Below are 17901 nucleotides of genomic sequence, written 5' to 3' on the forward strand. Positions count from 1 at the left end.
ACTTAATTTTTTATTCCAATCATTATGCCTCTTCTTTATTTCATTTATTTGTTTGTTTGCTTGTTTACGGCCTTACTGTGCTGGCTAGGACACATTACAGTGTTAAGTTTAAGTGGTAAGAGTGGTAAGACTGAGAACCTTGTCTGGTTCCCAACTCAGAGGGAAAGCTTTTGCTTTACCATGAAGTACAATGCTTACTATAGGGTTTTTGGTACTCTTTATTTAGATTAAGGAAGTTCCTGTCTATTAATAGTTTGCAAAATGTATTGACCTTGGATGGTGAGTTTTATTGAATGCATTACTGTCTATCTTTTTTATGACCATATATGATTTTTTCTTTATTAAAATAAAGAAACGAATTGTAGTCATCACTTCTCGAATGTTAAAACAACCTGTGTTCTTAGAATAAACCCAACTTGTTAGCGATGAATTATTTTTATATAACTTGGGCTTGATTTACTTCTTTTTTTGTTTAGGATTTTACATCTATGTTTATAAGAGGTATTGTCTGTACGCATTCTTCGATTTTATTTCAACTTCCCCATAATGACAACAACTTCTTCCCAACAAGATGTTCTTGGTGCAAATGAAAATGTTCTCATTGGCTATGAACTGAATTGTGTCCCCCTCAAAATTCACGTAAGAACACTAACCCCCAGTGTGACTGTATTTGGAGACAGGGTCTTTAGGAGGTAATTAAAGTTAAGTGAGGTCTTAAGAGTGGGGCCCTAATCCAATAGGACTGGCAGCCTTATAACAAGAGGAAGATCTCCCTCTATCCCCTGGTGCATGCACTGGGGAAAGGCCACGTGAGGACATAGTGAAAGGCAGCCATCTACAAACCAGAAGGAGAGCACTCACCGGAAACCGAGTTTTCCTGTACCTTGAAAATGGGCTTCTAGCCTTCAGAGCTGTGAGAAAGTAACTATTTGTTGCTTAAACCACCCAGTCTGTGGTCTTTTGTTATGGCAACCTGAGCAGACTAAGACATCACCTATATCCAAGAAAGAAAGGTATAAAATCCCACCAGTTACATATCTATCCACTTCTGGGTGCTTTTTTATTTGTTTGTTTTTTGGTTTTGTTATTTTTCTGCCACGCAGCACGTCATGCAGGATCTTAGTTCCCTGAACAGGATTGAACCTGTGCCCCTGTGGTGGAAGCTCCGAGTCTTAACCATCAGACCACCAGGGAAGTCCCTCTGTGTGTTATGAACTAACTGCTTTCCTAGCTCATTTACAAGCCCACCTGAGTTTGCTATAATGCAAAGACTAAACTGCAAAGCCAACAGCCATGAAATTTCTTTATACCAAGTAATAGAGCAAAGGAGGGTGGTGGCAGAAATATTCAAAATATGCAAAGTCATAAAAACAAGCAAGAGAAATATGCCTCACTGCTGTAGTCTTCATTTCTATTGCTGACTGCAAGGCTGTAGGTGATAATAATAATTTCATTTTATTCTACTAACAATTCCATGGTTCCTGGGCCCTCAACCAGCACCTAAGCTAGTTGGGAATTTTTACTTGGTGAAGTAATCTGAAGTTTCATTTCTGAAGGGCTTGAGTTCTTAATGGTTCTGTCTTTGCTGGGTTGCAGTGGTTTTCTGTTAACTTTTATAAATGGACAGGGAAGTAGTAAGAAGTGCCCCCAGGGAAAGTCTTCTCATGTCCAGATTTTATTTGCTGATGCCATTTCAATAATAGAAATCGACATGGCACCGACTTGGTTACCAGAATCAATTTCCCCAACTAGTCTCTGTTAGTTCAGGGACATAGGACCTGAAATGGCCAGATGGCAAGACTCTACTTCCAATCCAACACATCCTTTTATTGTGTCTCCTGGTGGAAGCATTCCTCCCTTGGGAAGTAAACCTTGAAACCAGCAGAAGCCAGATGTGTAGGAATTAGAAGCAAAAATTCTGGGAGTGGGTTTTAGGTTTAATAGTGAGAGAAGCCACTCCCACATTCACCTCTTAATTTCCAGACCAATATATGCCAGGAGTTAGAGAAATGGCATCATATATTGGGTGCTGCCTCAAAGCATATTCTGCATGATAATGTCCAACATAAAACATGGTGGGGGGTGGAGTAAAAGGATAGAGTTTTTGTATGTGATCAAAGTTAAGTTGTAATCAGCATAAAACAGACTGTAATATCTATAGAATGCTTTATGTAAGCCTCATGGTAATGACAAAGAAGAAAACCTACAGGGACTTCCCTGGTGACACAGTGGCTGAGATTCCATACTCCCAATGCAGGGGGCCTGAGTTCCAACCCTCGTGGGGAAACTAGATCCCACATGCATGCCGCAACTAAGGAGCCCACGAGCCGCAACTAAGGAGCATGCCTGCTACAACTAAGACCTGGTGCAACCAAATAAATAAATAAATAAAATATTTAAAAAAAGAAAATACCTACAGTAGATAAATAAAAGACAAAGAGAAGAGAATCAAAGTATACCACTATGGAAAATCATCAATTCACAAAGGAAAATAGCAAGAGAGGAAGACAGGAACAAGACAACTACAAAACATCCAGAAAACAATTACTAAGATGGGATTAGTAAGCCCTTACATATTAATAATTACTCTAAAGGCAAATATATTAAACTCTCCAATCAAAAGGCATAGAGTGGCTAAGTGGATTTTAAAAAAGGACTCAACTATATGTTGCCTACAACAGATTCACTTCAGTTTTAAGGATATACATAGGCTAAAATTGAGGGTTTGGAAAAAGATATTCCGTGCAAATGGAAAACAAAGAGATTAGTGGTAGCTATAGTTATATCACGCAAATAGACTTTAACTCAAAAACTGTAACAAAAGACAAAGAAGCTCATTATACAATAATAAAGGGGTCAATTCATCAAGAGGATATAATAATTGCAAATATATGTGAATCCATCATTGGAGCATCTAAATATATAAAGCAAATACTAAAAGATCTGAAGGAAGAAATAGAAAACAATGCAATAGTAGGGGACTAGAACACCTTACTTTCAACAACGGATAGATCACTCAGACAGAAAATCAACATGGAAATGCTGGATCTGAATTATACTTTATAGCAAATGAAGCTAACACACATACACAGAATATTCCACCAACAGCAGCAAAACACATTCTTCTCAAGTGCACACAGAACATTCTCAAGGATAGATCAAAAAACAAGTCTTAAGAAATTTTTAAAAATTGAGATTATACCAAGTATTTTTTCTCACAATAATGGTATGAAACTAGAAATCAATAACAGGAGGAAAACTGGGAAATTCACAAATGTGGGGAAATTAAACAACACAGTTCTTATCAATCAATGGATCAAAGAAGCAATCAAAAAAGAAATTAAAAAAATCTCAAAACAAATGAAAATAGAAACACAACACACCAAAACTTATGGGATTCAGCAAAAGCAGTTCTAGGAGGGAAGTCTATTGTGGTAAATGCCTACATTAAAGGAAAAAAGATCTCAAGTGAACAACCTAACTTTACACCTCAAGGAAGTAGGAAAAGAAGAATTAACTAAGTTTGTTAAAGTTAGCAGAAGGAAGCATATTAACAAAATCAGAGCAGAAATAATGATATAGAGACCAGAAAGATAATAGAAAGATCAGTGAAATGAAGAGCTGCTTGTTTAAAAAGATAAACAAAATTGAGAAACCTTTAAGCTAGACTAAGAAAAAAGAGAGGACTTAAATAAATAACATCAGAAATGAAAGAGGAGACATTACATAGATACCTCAGAAATACAAAGGATTGTAATAGACTACTATGAACACCAACAAATTGGAGAGCCTTGAAGGAATGGATAAATTCCTAGAAACATACAACCTACTAAAACTGAGTCATAAAGAAAGAGTAAACCTGAACAGACTAATAATGAGTAAGGAGATTGAATCCATATCAAAAACTTCCCCAAAAAGAAAATCTAGGACCAGATGGTTTCACTGGTGAATTCTACCAAATATTTAAAGAATTAATACCAATCCTCCTAAAACTCTTCCAAAAAGTAGAAGAGGAGGGGACACTCCCAAACTCATTTTGCAAGGCCAGCATTACCCTGATAACAAAGCCAAAGACACTGCAAGAAAATAAAACTACAGGTCAATAAACTAATGAATATAGATACAAAAATTTTCAACAAAATATTAACAAATAGAATCCAATGAACATTAAAAGGATCATACACAATGGTCAAGTGAGATTCATCCCTGGGATGCAAGGATGATTCCACATACACAAATCATTCAATGTGATACACCACATTAATAGAATGAAAGATAAAAACATATGATCACCTCAACAGATACAGAAAAAACATTTGACAAAATTCAACATTCCTTCATAAAAAAGTTCTTAACTAATTGGGTATAGAAGGAACATACCTCAACATAATAAAGGTCACATATGATAAGCCCACAGTGAACATCATACTCAGTGGTGAAAGGTTAAAAAAATTTCCTCTGAGATCAGGAATAAGACAACTATGCTCACTCTTACTACTCCTATTCAACATAGTACTAAAAGTCCTAACCCAATTAGGTAAGAAAAGGAAATAAAAGGCATCCAAATTGGAAAGGAAGAAGTAAAATTGTCCCTGTTTGCAGATGCTATAATCTTATATGTAGAAAATCCTAAAAACTCCACCAAAAACTAGAAGAACTAATAAACCAATTCAGTAAATTTGCAGGATACAAAATCAACATACAAATATCAGTTGTGTTTCTATATACTAACAACAAATTAGCTCAAAAAGAAATAAAGAACACAATCTCATTTACAATGTCATCAAAACCAATAAAAATACTTAGGGATAAATTTAATGAAGTAGGTGAATAGTCTGTACACTGAAAACTGTAAGACTTTGATGAAAGAAATAAAAGAAGACACAAATAAATGGAAAGATATTTCATGCTCATGGATCAGAAGAATGAATGTTGTTTAAATGTCCATACTACACAAAGCCAAGTATAGATTCAAGGCAATTCCTATTAAAATTTCAAGGATACTTTTCACAGAAATAGAAGAAAAAAATCCTAAAATTTTTATGGAACCACAAAAGATCCCGAATAGCCAAAGCAGTCTCGAACAAGAACAGTGGTGGTGACCTTACACTGTCTGACTTCAAACTACATTACAAAGCTGTAATAATTGAAACGGTATGGTACTAGCATTAAACAGACACATAGACTAATGGAACAGAATCAAAAACCCAGAAATAAACCCTTGCATATGTGGTCAAATAATATTTGACAAGAGAGCCAAGAATAATCAATGGGGAAAGAACAGTCTCTTCAATAAACGGTGCTCAGAAAATTAGATAATCACATGAAAAACAAAGAAACTGGATATCTATTTTACACCACTCATGTAAATTAACTTAAAATGGGTAAAAAAATTAGACATGATGTTGTAAAACTCCTGGAAGAAAACATACAGAAAAAACTCTTTGACATGGATCTTGGCAATGATTTATTGGATATGACACCAAAAGCAAAGTGACAAAAGCAACAATTAGCGAGGGGGACTGCATCAAACTAAAAACTTCTGCACCACAAAAGAAACAATCAAGAAAATGAAAAAGCAAACTATGGAATGGCAAATATCTGCAAACCATCTATCTGGTAAGGGGTTAGTATCCCAAATATATAAAGAACTCATACAATTCAATAGCAAAACTCCAAACAATCTGATTTTTAAAATGGGCAGAGGAATTGAGTAGACATTTTTCCAAAGAAGACATCCAAATGGCCAGAAGGCACATGAAAAGATGCTCAACATCACTAATCACTGGGAAATGCCAATCAAACCCACAATGAGATACCATCTCATGCCTGTTAGAATGGATATTTTATATATATATAAAAAGACAAGATGTAGTGAGGATGTGGAGAAAAGGATGCCCTTGTGCACTCTTGGTGGGAATGTAAATTGGTACAGTCACTATGGAAAACAGTATGGAGGTTTCTCAAAAAAATTAAAAATTGAACTATCATAAGATACAGCAATCTTGCTTCTGGATATACATCCGAAGGAAACAAAAATAGGATGTCACAGAGATAACTGTTCTCCCATGTTCACTGCAGCACTATTCACAATAGCCAAGAATGGCAACAACCCAAGTGTCCATTGACAGATGAATGGATAAAGAAAACGTGGCATGTATATATACAATGGAATATTATTCAGACAAAAAAGAAGGAAACCCTGCTATTTGTGACAACATGGATGAACCCTGAGAGCATTATGCTAAATGAATTAAGTCAGACAGAGAAAGACAAATATCGTACAATTTCACTTATATGTGGAATCTAAAGAGTCGAACTCATAAAAACAGAGAGTAGAGTGGTGGTTACCAGGGACTGGAGGTGGAGGAAACGGGGAGGTGTTGGTCAAAGTGTACAAACTTCCAGTTACGAGTGAATTCTGGGGATGTAATATACAGCATGGTGCCCGTAGTTAACAATACTGTATTGTATTAAGAGAGCAGATCTTAAATGTTCTCCACACACACCAAAAAATGGTAACTATGTGAGGTGATAGAGGTACTAACTAACCTTGTTGTGGTCATCATTTCACAATATGTATACATGTGTATCAAATCATCACACTGTACACTTTAAACTTACAGATATATTAATTACATCTCAACCAAATGTAAAATAGATAGCTAGTGGGAAGCAGCCGCATAGCACAGGGAGATCAGCTCAGTGCTTTGTGACCACCTAGAGGGGTGGGATAGGGAGGGCGGGAGGGAGGCTCAAGAGGGAGCGGATATGGGGACATATGTATGCATATGGCTGATTCACTTTGGTGTACAAGAGAAACTAACACAGTACTGTGAAGCAATTATACTCCAGTAAAGATCTATTAAAAAAAAATAAACAGAAGAAGAGAAGAAAGAGGCCTAGGATAAACCCTAGGGAGAGAAAAGGAAGCTTACAAAGAATTAGAAAAAGCAGCCAGAGAAACAGGGGAGAAACAAGAAGAGTAGGCGTTGTGGTAGCTAAGGAAACAAAATATCTCAAAGAGGGAGATTGCAGTGGTGTCAAATGGTGCAGAAAATGAGGAATGATTGGGGAGGTCTTTGATGACCTTGGCAAAAGCAGTTTGGGGGATGGTGAGGGTGGAGACAAAAAGGGGAGCGGTGGGGGGGCTGAAGTCGGAGAGGAGGCGAGGCAGCTGTGGTCAGAGTGGGGCGTGTGAAAGCCAAGTCAGTTTCCTGAGTTGCCTTTGCAGTTCTTTCTCTGCCCACTGGCTCCCACCCCTGCCTCATGCCCACACACGTGCATTGCTCTACAAATACTGCTGGTGGCAGGAGCCCCGTACATCCTGAAATTGGGTGGCAGACTTCCTAGATGTCTTTCATCCTTCATCCCTCAGGTCCACCCCCCGCAACCGCAGGCGCAAATGGGTCGTTATCCGTAGCTTCCCAGCTGGCTTCCCCAAAGCTAGTTTTGTTTGTTTCCAATTTCACACGCCACACTGCCATCAACTTTTAAAATGCAGATATGATTATCTTTTCCCTCTGATTAAATTAAGGACACTCCAGTGCGTGTAAGTTATGTGCAAATTGCTCATCATAACCTCCTAGGCTTTCCAAATTCTGGTTCCTGCCTCTCCCTCTCCTCTTGGCCAATGAAGCTTACGCTCTTGCAACTACAGCTCCTCAGACTTTTTTCAAACTAGCCCTGCTCTTGTGTCTTTTCCTTTTTCCAGGTGTTTGGAAGAGTTTCTACTCATCTTTCAGCTTCAAGCACTTCTTCCATGGTAATCCCCTCCCTGTCCACCCCGTGATCACTCCTGTCCTTCATTCTTTCTTTGTTATTGTTTGCTACCTTTTATCCCATCCATCCTTTATTGTGTTGTATGTTTACCTTCCCCGGCAGGCTGTCACTTCCTGGATCACAAAAACTATGGTATTCATCTTTGTATTTCTAGGATTTATGACAGTGCCTGGCATGGCGAGTGAATCTTAAATTGCTGTATCAGCTACAACTAGGGGAGCAGTACTGATATTTCTGATATCTCTGTTCCTGCTTTACCAATATCAGAGGTCTGTCTGCAGAGCAATGAAGGATGTGTGCCTCGTGATCACATTAAGTCCCCAGGTGTCCCTGGGCTCCAATGAGCAAGCATCCTCTCCTCAGCAGACCTGGGTCTTTTGTTCGAGTCCACCTGAGATAGCAAAGACCCTTCTTCCCATTGTCAGGACCCTGGAGCTCTTTTCTCGGCTTTTCAGCCCAATCGGCTTCCTGAGGATTCTGCCCCAGAGACCCAGAGGGAGCCCCATGGCTGGGTACGAATGGGACGCCAGATGGCTACTCCTTCTTGTGCCCTGACTGTGGACTCAGGGCTAAAGGCGATATTTGCTTCTGGGAAATATCAAAAGCTGCTGTAGCACCAATGAGGCTAAAGGAGATATCTGCTTCTGGGAAATAGCAAAAGATGGAAATAACAAAAGCTACTGTGGCACCAATGAGGCCAGTCTAGGTAAAACTGAAAAACAAGAAGTACTCCAAATGCACCTATCTTTTACTCTTTCTTCCATCTGATTATACTTTTTCTGCTTTTATCCTGTTCATATCTGCTTTAGACCAGTTGACAGTGTGTACAATTTTTTTCTTGGTCACTTAAGTAGATCACATTTTCACTTGGTCTGGGTTGCTTTAAAAGTTCCCCCATTACTCGCTATTATAGTTTAATTCTTGAATTCTGATAGCATAAAAAGAAAATGGCTCCACGCTTGTATGCTGCTTGTGATCACTTAGGCACGACTGAATTCCCATCCACTAAATGGATGCCAATAGGAGTCACGGAAGATCGTTCTTAATAGGCCAGTCTGTAGTAATTGTTCCTGCTATAAAGTGATCTCCACTTCATTTACACAGTACTTCACTTTTTAATGTGTTCTAAGGAATAATCCGACAGGGTCTAATTCAACCATTTCTATAGATCAGTTATTTCAAAGGTAATAACTTGCCTTATAAAGTGACTGAAATTATTGTCACCTCCACGTGGGTTTCCCAGAATGGCACTTTTTGAACGAAACAGGAACATCATTATGTACTTGGGTCATGTACTCCTTATTTTTGTGTCTTTCCTCCTTGGGCAGATAAGACTGTAAAGGTGGTAGGAAAACACAGGCAACCAGTAACGAGGGCCTGGGGCCATCATGTAAGGCGAGACTCTTTCTCCCCTAATAGCCCAAATGGGGTACACTTCGTTGCCCCACTGTGTCTAGCACGTGGGATTCTCCCTCTCTGTGTGTGTGAGGATTATAGACTAGGGTAGGGTCATACTCCGATGATGTAATGAGAGTGGCAATCTGCTTGTTTACCTGGCCAATTTCACCCCTGTGTGCTGCAGGGCTCAGGGTGAATTGCTATTTACCTGTCTACAGGTCTACTTTGTTATTCTCGTTTCCTACATCCCAGGCTGATTTGGGCAAAGTTACGTTTCAAAGTAAAAGTTTTCATTTACTGAATTACTCAGTAGCTCCCAAATGACTTTAAGGAAAGAATTAGTCATACTCCTTCCTGAGTGGTAACAATGAATCTTGACATAAAAGATGTGACCTCCTAAAGCCAGTGCTGCTCAGGGCTGCCCCTAAGAGTCCCTTCACCAGGGCCACAGGACCCAGGAGGCCTTCAGGACTGAGACACCCAGCAAAGACACTGGCCATCTGTAGAGGTGGCCAAATTGTCTCTTGGAAAAATATTGCTCTAGGGCCTTGGAGCTTTCAAGTTTACTTTGGAGAATTCTCATTTCAGACAAACTCAGACCTATTGACTTGTGAGATTTGAGGAAAACAAAGATAATGTAGCAGAGGTTTGCCGAGGTACCTAAAGCAAGTTCAGCAAGTGTCTTATTACTTTAGAAAAAGAAATGCCACGTTCTTGGGAAATCCAATTTGTTCAATAACAAATCATCCCAGAAAAATGACAACTCATGCTTAAAATGTCACGAGACTTGTACAATATTCCGGTGTTGAATCATTTATTCAGTAATATTGACTGTCACCTAGAGGTTACAGCCCAAAGGAAAATATCAAATTATGTGAGATTTTATCTGTAGTGCATATGTCAAGCTCAAAAGGAAATCATATTAAAGCAAAACCAAAAGCCTTTGAATGTCTTTCTGGACACTTGGAAATAGCAAACTGCTTCTTATATTCAGATTATCATTCCCAGGTGATGTCTTTTAGGTTGATTTCCAGGTTAATGTCAGAGATGATACCACAATCCCTCCATTCAAAGACTTGCCCAGTCTTGGATTGGAAGAAGGATTTATAGTTTCCAATGCCAGGTGTGAATGAAAAATGTTAGGTCATGTTAAAGTCTCTAGTCAAGTAGAAACTACAATTAAGTTTGACCCCTGCCGTCCACCAAAGGAATAAGAACTCTACTGATAGATAAAGAATCTGGCACAGGGAGTGAAAATAATTTAGTGGAACCCAAACCCATATCAGAAATACTATTAGTCATTTGGGGCTTCCCTGGTGGCGCAGTGGTTGGGAGTCCGCCTGCCGATGCAGGGGACACGCGTTCGTGCCCCGGTCCGGGAAGATCCCACGTGCCGCGGAGGGGCTGGGCCCGTGAGCCATGGCCGCTGAGCCTGTGCTCCGCAACGGGAGAGGCCACAACAGTGAGAGGCCCGCATACCGCAAAAAAAAAAAAAAAAATAGTCATTTGTATGTAGCCCAAGGGTGAGATTAGAAAGGCCCAGAGGTGCATTTTTATACCTCTGTCCTCATTTCTTCCAATGGCATAAAAGTCAAACATGAAATGAAGTGATAAGAGTTAACATTAATGTAATTAACATTAAATGTTAACATTTTCACGTTAAGAGTTTTTTCAATCATACACTCTCTTTAGGACATAGCAGGGCAGGAGGCATGGAGGTGGGAGTGGGGTGGAAGGGTGAACTAACCTATTGAATAGAATTCCTAAAAAAATTACAGGCAAATTGGCTTCATCTCTACACACTGACAACTAACAATGTGACCATCTAGAGGGGTGGGATAGGGAGGGTGGGAGGGAGGGAGACGCAAGAGGGAAGAGATATGGGAACATATGTATATGTATAACTGATTCACTTTGTTATAAAGCAGAAAGTAACACACCATTGTAAAGCAATTATACTCCAATAAAGATGTTAAAAAAAAACAGTTCTATTTACAATAGCATTAAAAAAATACTTAGGAATGAACTTAACCAAGAAGGCAGAAGACTTGTACACTGAAAAATATAAAACATTGGCAAAAGAAATTAAAGAAGACACAAATAAATGGAAAGACATCCTGCATTCATGGATTGAAAACTTAATATTTTTAAGATGTTAATACGACCCAAAGTGATCTACAGATTCAATGCAATCCCTATCAAAATCTGCCAATGATTTTTTTTGCAGAAATAGAAAAATTCATCCTAAAATTTATATGAAGCCTCAGGGGACTCTGAATAGGCCAATCTTGAACAAAGTTGGAATTCTCATACTTCCTAATTTCAAAACTTACTACAAAGCTACCATAATAAAAACAGTGTGGTCCTGGCATAAAGACCGACATATAGACCATTGAAGTAGATTAGAGAGCCAAGAACTAAATCCCCACGTATATGGTCAAATGATTTTCAACACAGGTGTCAAGAACATTCAATGGGGAAAAGAATCTTTTCAACAAATGTTGACAAAACTGGATATCCATATGTAGAGGAACAAAGTTGGACTCTTACCTTATACCACATGCAAAAAATTAACTCAGAATGGATTAAAGACCTAAAAGTAAGAGCTGAAACTATAACACTCTTAGAATAAGACATAGGGGAAAGACACATGTCATTGGATTTGGCAATTAATTCTTGGATATGACATCAAAAGCACTGGCAGCAAAAGGAAAACTAGATAAATGGGATTTCATCAAAATTTAAAACTTTTGTGCATCAAAGGATACTATCAACAGAGGGAAAAAGCAACCCACAGAATGGGAGAAAATGTTTGCAAATCACATTTCTGATGAGGGTTTAATATCCACAATCTGTAAAGAACTCCAACTCGACAAATAAAACAAACGACCTGATAACGGGGTAAGGACTTGAAAAGAAATTTCTCTAAAGGCATGCAAATAGCCAATAAGCACATGAGAAGATGTTTAATATCATTTATATTTAGGGAAATGCAAATCAAAACTACAAGATACCACTTCACACCTATTAGGATGACTGTTATTAAAACAACAACAACAACCCCTGAGCCAGAAAATAACAAGTATGGGTGAGGAATTGGTGAAACTGGAACTCTTGTGCACTGTTGGTGGGAATGTAAAATGTTATAGCCACTATGGAAAACAGCATCTGATCCAGCACTTCTACTTCTGGGTATATACTCAAAAGAACTGAAAGCAGGCTCTCAAAGATATATTTGTGGGCTTCCCTGGTGGCGCAGTGGTTGAGAGTCCGCCTGCCGATGCAGGGGACATGGGTTCGTGCCCCGGTCCGGGAAGATCCCACATGCCGTGGAGTGGCTGGGCCCGTGAGCCATGGCCGCTGAGCCAGCGCGTCCGGAGCCTGTGCTCCGCAACGGGGGAGGCCACAACAGTGAGAGGCCCGCGTACCGCAAAAAAACAAACAAAAAAGATATATTTGTATAACCATGTTCATAACAGCATTATTCACAATAGCCAAAAGGTGGAAATAACCCAAGTGTACAACAGACGAATGGATAAACAAAATGTGGTGTAATGGAATATTATTCAGTCTTTAAAAAGAAGCAAATTTTAACACCTGCTACAACATGGATAAACTTTAAAGTCATTATGCTAAGTGAAATAAACCAGTCACAAAAGGACAAATACTGTGTGATTCCAGTTATATGAAGTACCTAGAACAGTCAAATTCATAGAGACAGAAAGTAGAATGTTGTTTGCCAGGGGCTGGAGGGAGGGAGGCTGGGGAGTTATTGTTTCATGGGTACAGAGTTTCTGTTTGGGATGATTAAAAAGTTCCAGAGATGGATGGTGGTGACGGTTGCATACTATGTAAATGTATTTAATGCCACTGAATTTCACACTTAAAAATGGTTAAAATGGGGCTTCCCTGGTGGTGCAGTGGTTGAGAGTCCGCCTGCTGATGCAGGGGACGCAGGTTCGTGCCCCTATCCGGGAAGATCCCACATGCCGCGGAGCGTCTGGGCCCATGAGCCATGACCGCTGAGCCTGCGCTCCGCAACGGGAGAGGCCACAGCAGTGAGAGGCCCGCGTACCGCAAAAAAAAAAAAAAAAAAAAAAAGGTTAAAATGGTAAATTTTATGTTACATATATTTACCACACATACAAAAAAATTGCAGGCAACCCTATAAGGAGGGTTTAGGGTATAATCATTTAAAGATGATAACTTGTGCATTCTCTCTGATAAAGTAACACAAAATGTCCTCTGTAAGTCATGAATCATATTTCCCTTGGAGGTAAAAGTATTTTATTATCTAAACATGTTCTGATTTGTAAATTTTAACCAAAGGAATAATAGCAGAAAGTTAAAAATTATTGGCTTATTGTTGATTTCCATCATTATGTTGTGAAAGCATTAGAAGCGTGAATGCAAAACGTCAAGAATTAAACATATTTCCAGAATAATCGGTAGCTAAAAGTAAATGTAGCAACAGGAAGAAGTAGATTTGTTTCCGGAGAGAAGACTCAGATTTCTGAGCCTCAGGTTGTAATGAAATATCTCTGGGAATGTTGCCTTTAAATATTTATTCAGAAATGCTTCTAGGCCATTGAGGAAATGTGTTCAGGGACAGGAAAGACAGACAAATAATTGATCAATAAAACTTTTAATTTTTTAATGTAACACAGTTTCTTCATAGCAATATTTACAATTTTTATGTTTTGTTTAGTCTCTCCTGTACCAGAATACAAGCTCCATGAAGATAGAGTTCTTATCTGCCTAAATCACAGGCGCCACTCTGTATACAATAAAATCTAGCATGTAGAGAACATTTATTATATACTTGCTGTATGAAGGAATAAATGACTCTTTATTTCTAACACTACCTAACACAGTGCCTTATGTGTGAAAGATAATAGATAATAAATAGTCGTTGACCTGGTTATATATGCAAAAAGAAGACTGATGTTGGTTGAGTTACAAGTTGACGATGGCACACTAAGGCTTTTACTAGGATCTCAAGGAATAGGTATTGTATTTTACTTAAGGCCCCATTGATTGAAAGATGAACAATTATTTTAGGAAAGTTTAAGAAAGAAAAAAATTTGCTGATTAAGCCATGACCAAACATCAATTGTAATTGTAAAATCTCTCCCATCTTGATTGCAGAGATTTTAAGAATACAAAGAATGTGCATCTTAGGATTTAAGAGATACAGCATATAACATAGACCCTAAGACCTATTGTAACATGTCTCTCTTTTCATGGAAACCTTGGACTGAAAAGAACCCTGCAAAGGGCGTTAGTCTAAATTTTCGTACAGTCCTAAGGCAAACGTTTGTTCATAGAATGATGGGAATGAAATTTAGGTCCATATAAGCTCAGTTATGTTTAAGCAGCATTTGAGATGTGGAAAAAGATGGAACTGAAATGCTTTCCCTCGTCAATCCTTACTACTTTATCAGATTCCAAGCACACACTCTTATGAGAAGAAAGAAGGAAGCTGCAGCAGAAGCAAGTATGAAGGGAGTCTGGCGGGAATCTTCTAAAGACCACCTTGTACCAATGACAGGTGAGAACCCAAAGAAGATGCAGGGAGACCAGCTAGGAGGCTCCCCAGTAAGTGATGCTGGTAGCTTGCACTAGGATGGCGGAAGTGGGGATGCAGATTCAGGAGACAGTGTAGAGGCAACATGGACAAGATTTGGTGATGCATTACATTGTTTTTCCTTCCCCACCCCAATCATGTTTTTTAATTGTTTGACAAGGACTTGTAGTGATACATGCCTTTGATTCTAAGTTTAATTTTATTTATTTATTTATTTATTTTTGGCTGTGTTGGGTCTTCGTTTCTGTGCGAGGGCTTTCTCTAGTTGCGGCAAGCGGGGGCCACTCTTCATCGCGGTGCGCAGGCCTCTCACTATCGCGGCCTCTCTTGTTGCGGAGGTCCTACCAACACCTTAATTTCAGGCTTCTATTCTCCATAACTGTGAGATAATATCGATACATTTTCTGTTGCTTGAAGTAACCCAGTTTGTGGTCCTTGTTAAGGCAGCCCTGGGAAACAGATAAACCCCTCATCTATCCATCTATTTATCCTTACGCCCATCTCCTCATTCATTCATCCGTTCATTCAAATAATATTTATTTAGCACTTGCTGTGTACCAGGCAAAGTGCTAAATATTTCCAAGGAGGCAAAGAAGAGAAAGAAACTATCTCTGGCCCTAAGACCTTTTGATCTCAGGAGACAAGAGACTTTGGGACACAAGGAGGAGGGACTGACTCTTCCTGGCATGTGGAGACGGGGATGGGTGTTGATCGTGGAATATGTAACAGAAAAGAAACTTAAAGAGTGGCCTTAAGACGGTGATGGTGGAGAAAACTTGCATTTCAGATATAAGAATTTAAGATGCCGTGAAGGGAATTTACAGTTTAATTTTTTTAGCTCTAAATAAAGGAGACAGATGCCCTTACAGGCTGTGACTGGCCCAGCATCACACAGCTAGTGGTGGAGCCAGGATGAAAATTACTGAGAAGAAAAGCTTCTATGTGCTACCCACAGTGCAGGGGCTGTACCTGCACCATCTTCCTTAGCCCTCACCTCAGTCCTCCTTTTCAAAGAAGGAATCTTAAGGTCCAGAGAAGTCATGTGATTTGTCCAAGTAAACTGAATTGTCTATTAAGTGGCTGAGTCCAGGTCAGAGCTGCCTTCAAACTCTTAGGGCCCTGCATTATACAACATACCCCAGGTTTTAGAAATTCCAGATCTAGTTTTCTTTCCACTCTCCCACATCTCCTTACAACAATTTATAAAAGATCACATTAAAATGAGACAGTGCCTTGTAAAGTCAATTAAAACTCCTGGAAAGAAACTAGAATTAAACATGTAATTGTGCCTTTAGGCCTCACATTCTTTTAGCCTCAACGGAATGTACTATTCATAAATCATGTGAGTGATACAAGCATATTCATGGATTCATATAAATATTGAAATTAAATTACCATTCCTATTGTCATTGCAATCGTCACAGACAACAGATAAGATTTATTTCTCTTTCAAATTTCAGAGGGAGAAAAATATAATGAAAACTATTGTTCTACATTGATGTCCAGAGTGGTTCTGATACTAAGATGATTTAGTCCCAAGAATATTTACAAACTGATTACAGATGCATACCGATGGTCTTAGAGTTCGTATATATGTACAATTTATATGGATAGAGAATAACTCTGAATTATTCAACAAATATTGTCATACTAGGGTAAGGGGGTATCCCTTGAAACTTGAAGAAGCAAACTGAGGACTAATAAAAGTAATTCAAACTTTACAGAGCAATAATCAATTTACAGATGCATTGTCCTAGGAGGTAAAGACAGTATAAACAAATTATAATGGTGTCATCATGTCCTGGGACTTTTCATGTTCTGGTCCATGGGGTCCAGGGGTAGGGCTGCCATGTTTACCAAAGGCTTGGGAAAATACATGGGAAGGAGCCACACAGAACTTTTGATCCTTAAGTATCTGTCTCAGTGAATCTCTGTAAATCTTCCTTCTGCCTCTTCAGTTGGTGGCTTAGTACTCAGACCCTCTCAGTTCTGTTAAATGAGGCCATCTTAGCATCTACCAAACATGGGTCACTTCAAGGACACCTACATTATTGGAATCTGTAGCCAAAAGAAGAAAACCTCAAAAAAAGAAAACGAGTTCCTTTTCTGACCTCCTTGAAGCCTCCCATTCTAGACTTCATTTCCTGAAGATGAACTTCTTTCAGGGAACCTCATCCCTGATCTAGGAAATGACCACACTTTCTAGGGCAAATGAAGACTTCCGCACAGGGCTATGGGATTTTTCTAAGAGGCATCCACGGGCATTCATTATATTCTACAGGGATACAAGGCAACGCCCCCACATTAACATAGAAGAGCCACACAGCCAGGACTGCCTACGGCGGGGGTGTGGCTTTCACTGCTACGAGGGTCGGATTTTTTCACAGCTGTCATTTGTTCAAGTGAATCAGAAACTAGAGAAAAATCAATGTGGCTCTCCTTAAGCATCATTTAAGAGTTTCAGGTCATAGAATTGATCCTACCTATGTATTTCTTCACTGAACTGTCACAGAAAGTGTAAGTATGTTATTTGGCTACAAAACACATAACTGATTTTCATTCCTGGCTTATAGAAATCAACCTTTTTACTTTACAGTGTACCCTATAATGAGCCAGTTCTCCTACCTGAGTTAAAAATGATTTTCCTGCTCTCTCCCTGGTCTAGTGACTTTGTTTATGGTATCTTCTCAACAAAGGTTTTACATATTCTACAGTCTTTTTTCAAAAATAGCTTCTGGGTTTCCAGCCGTGAATAATAAGGTCTTCCTTGCTGTTTGGTTAGATAAAGTTTCAGAGCATTTCTTATAAGTATTTTAATTATTTTATTAACACCAGTTACATCCATTGTGCATCTGGCATGAATTTTTGTCTATGCCTAAGTTGGAGGCCGTCTTTTGTTTTCTTCTAGAAAGATAGCTCTTTTTACACCAGCACGTTTATTAGACAAACCGTTTCTCCCACTGGGTTAAATGTTTTTCGCGTAGCAATTCTCACTTACCGACGTTGTTTGTTGCTCCTTATTCTGTCCCATTGACCTGTCTCCGTTCTGACACCAGCACCATGTTGTTCTGATGGCGGGGGCTTTACTCTGGGTGTTCCTCCATGGCCTGGCGCAGCCCCACGTGAACGCTCAG

The sequence above is a fragment of the Phocoena phocoena genome, chromosome 13 (assembly GCF_963924675.1).
Source record: "Phocoena phocoena chromosome 13, mPhoPho1.1, whole genome shotgun sequence".
Classification (NCBI taxonomy): domain Eukaryota; kingdom Metazoa; phylum Chordata; class Mammalia; order Artiodactyla; family Phocoenidae; genus Phocoena; species Phocoena phocoena.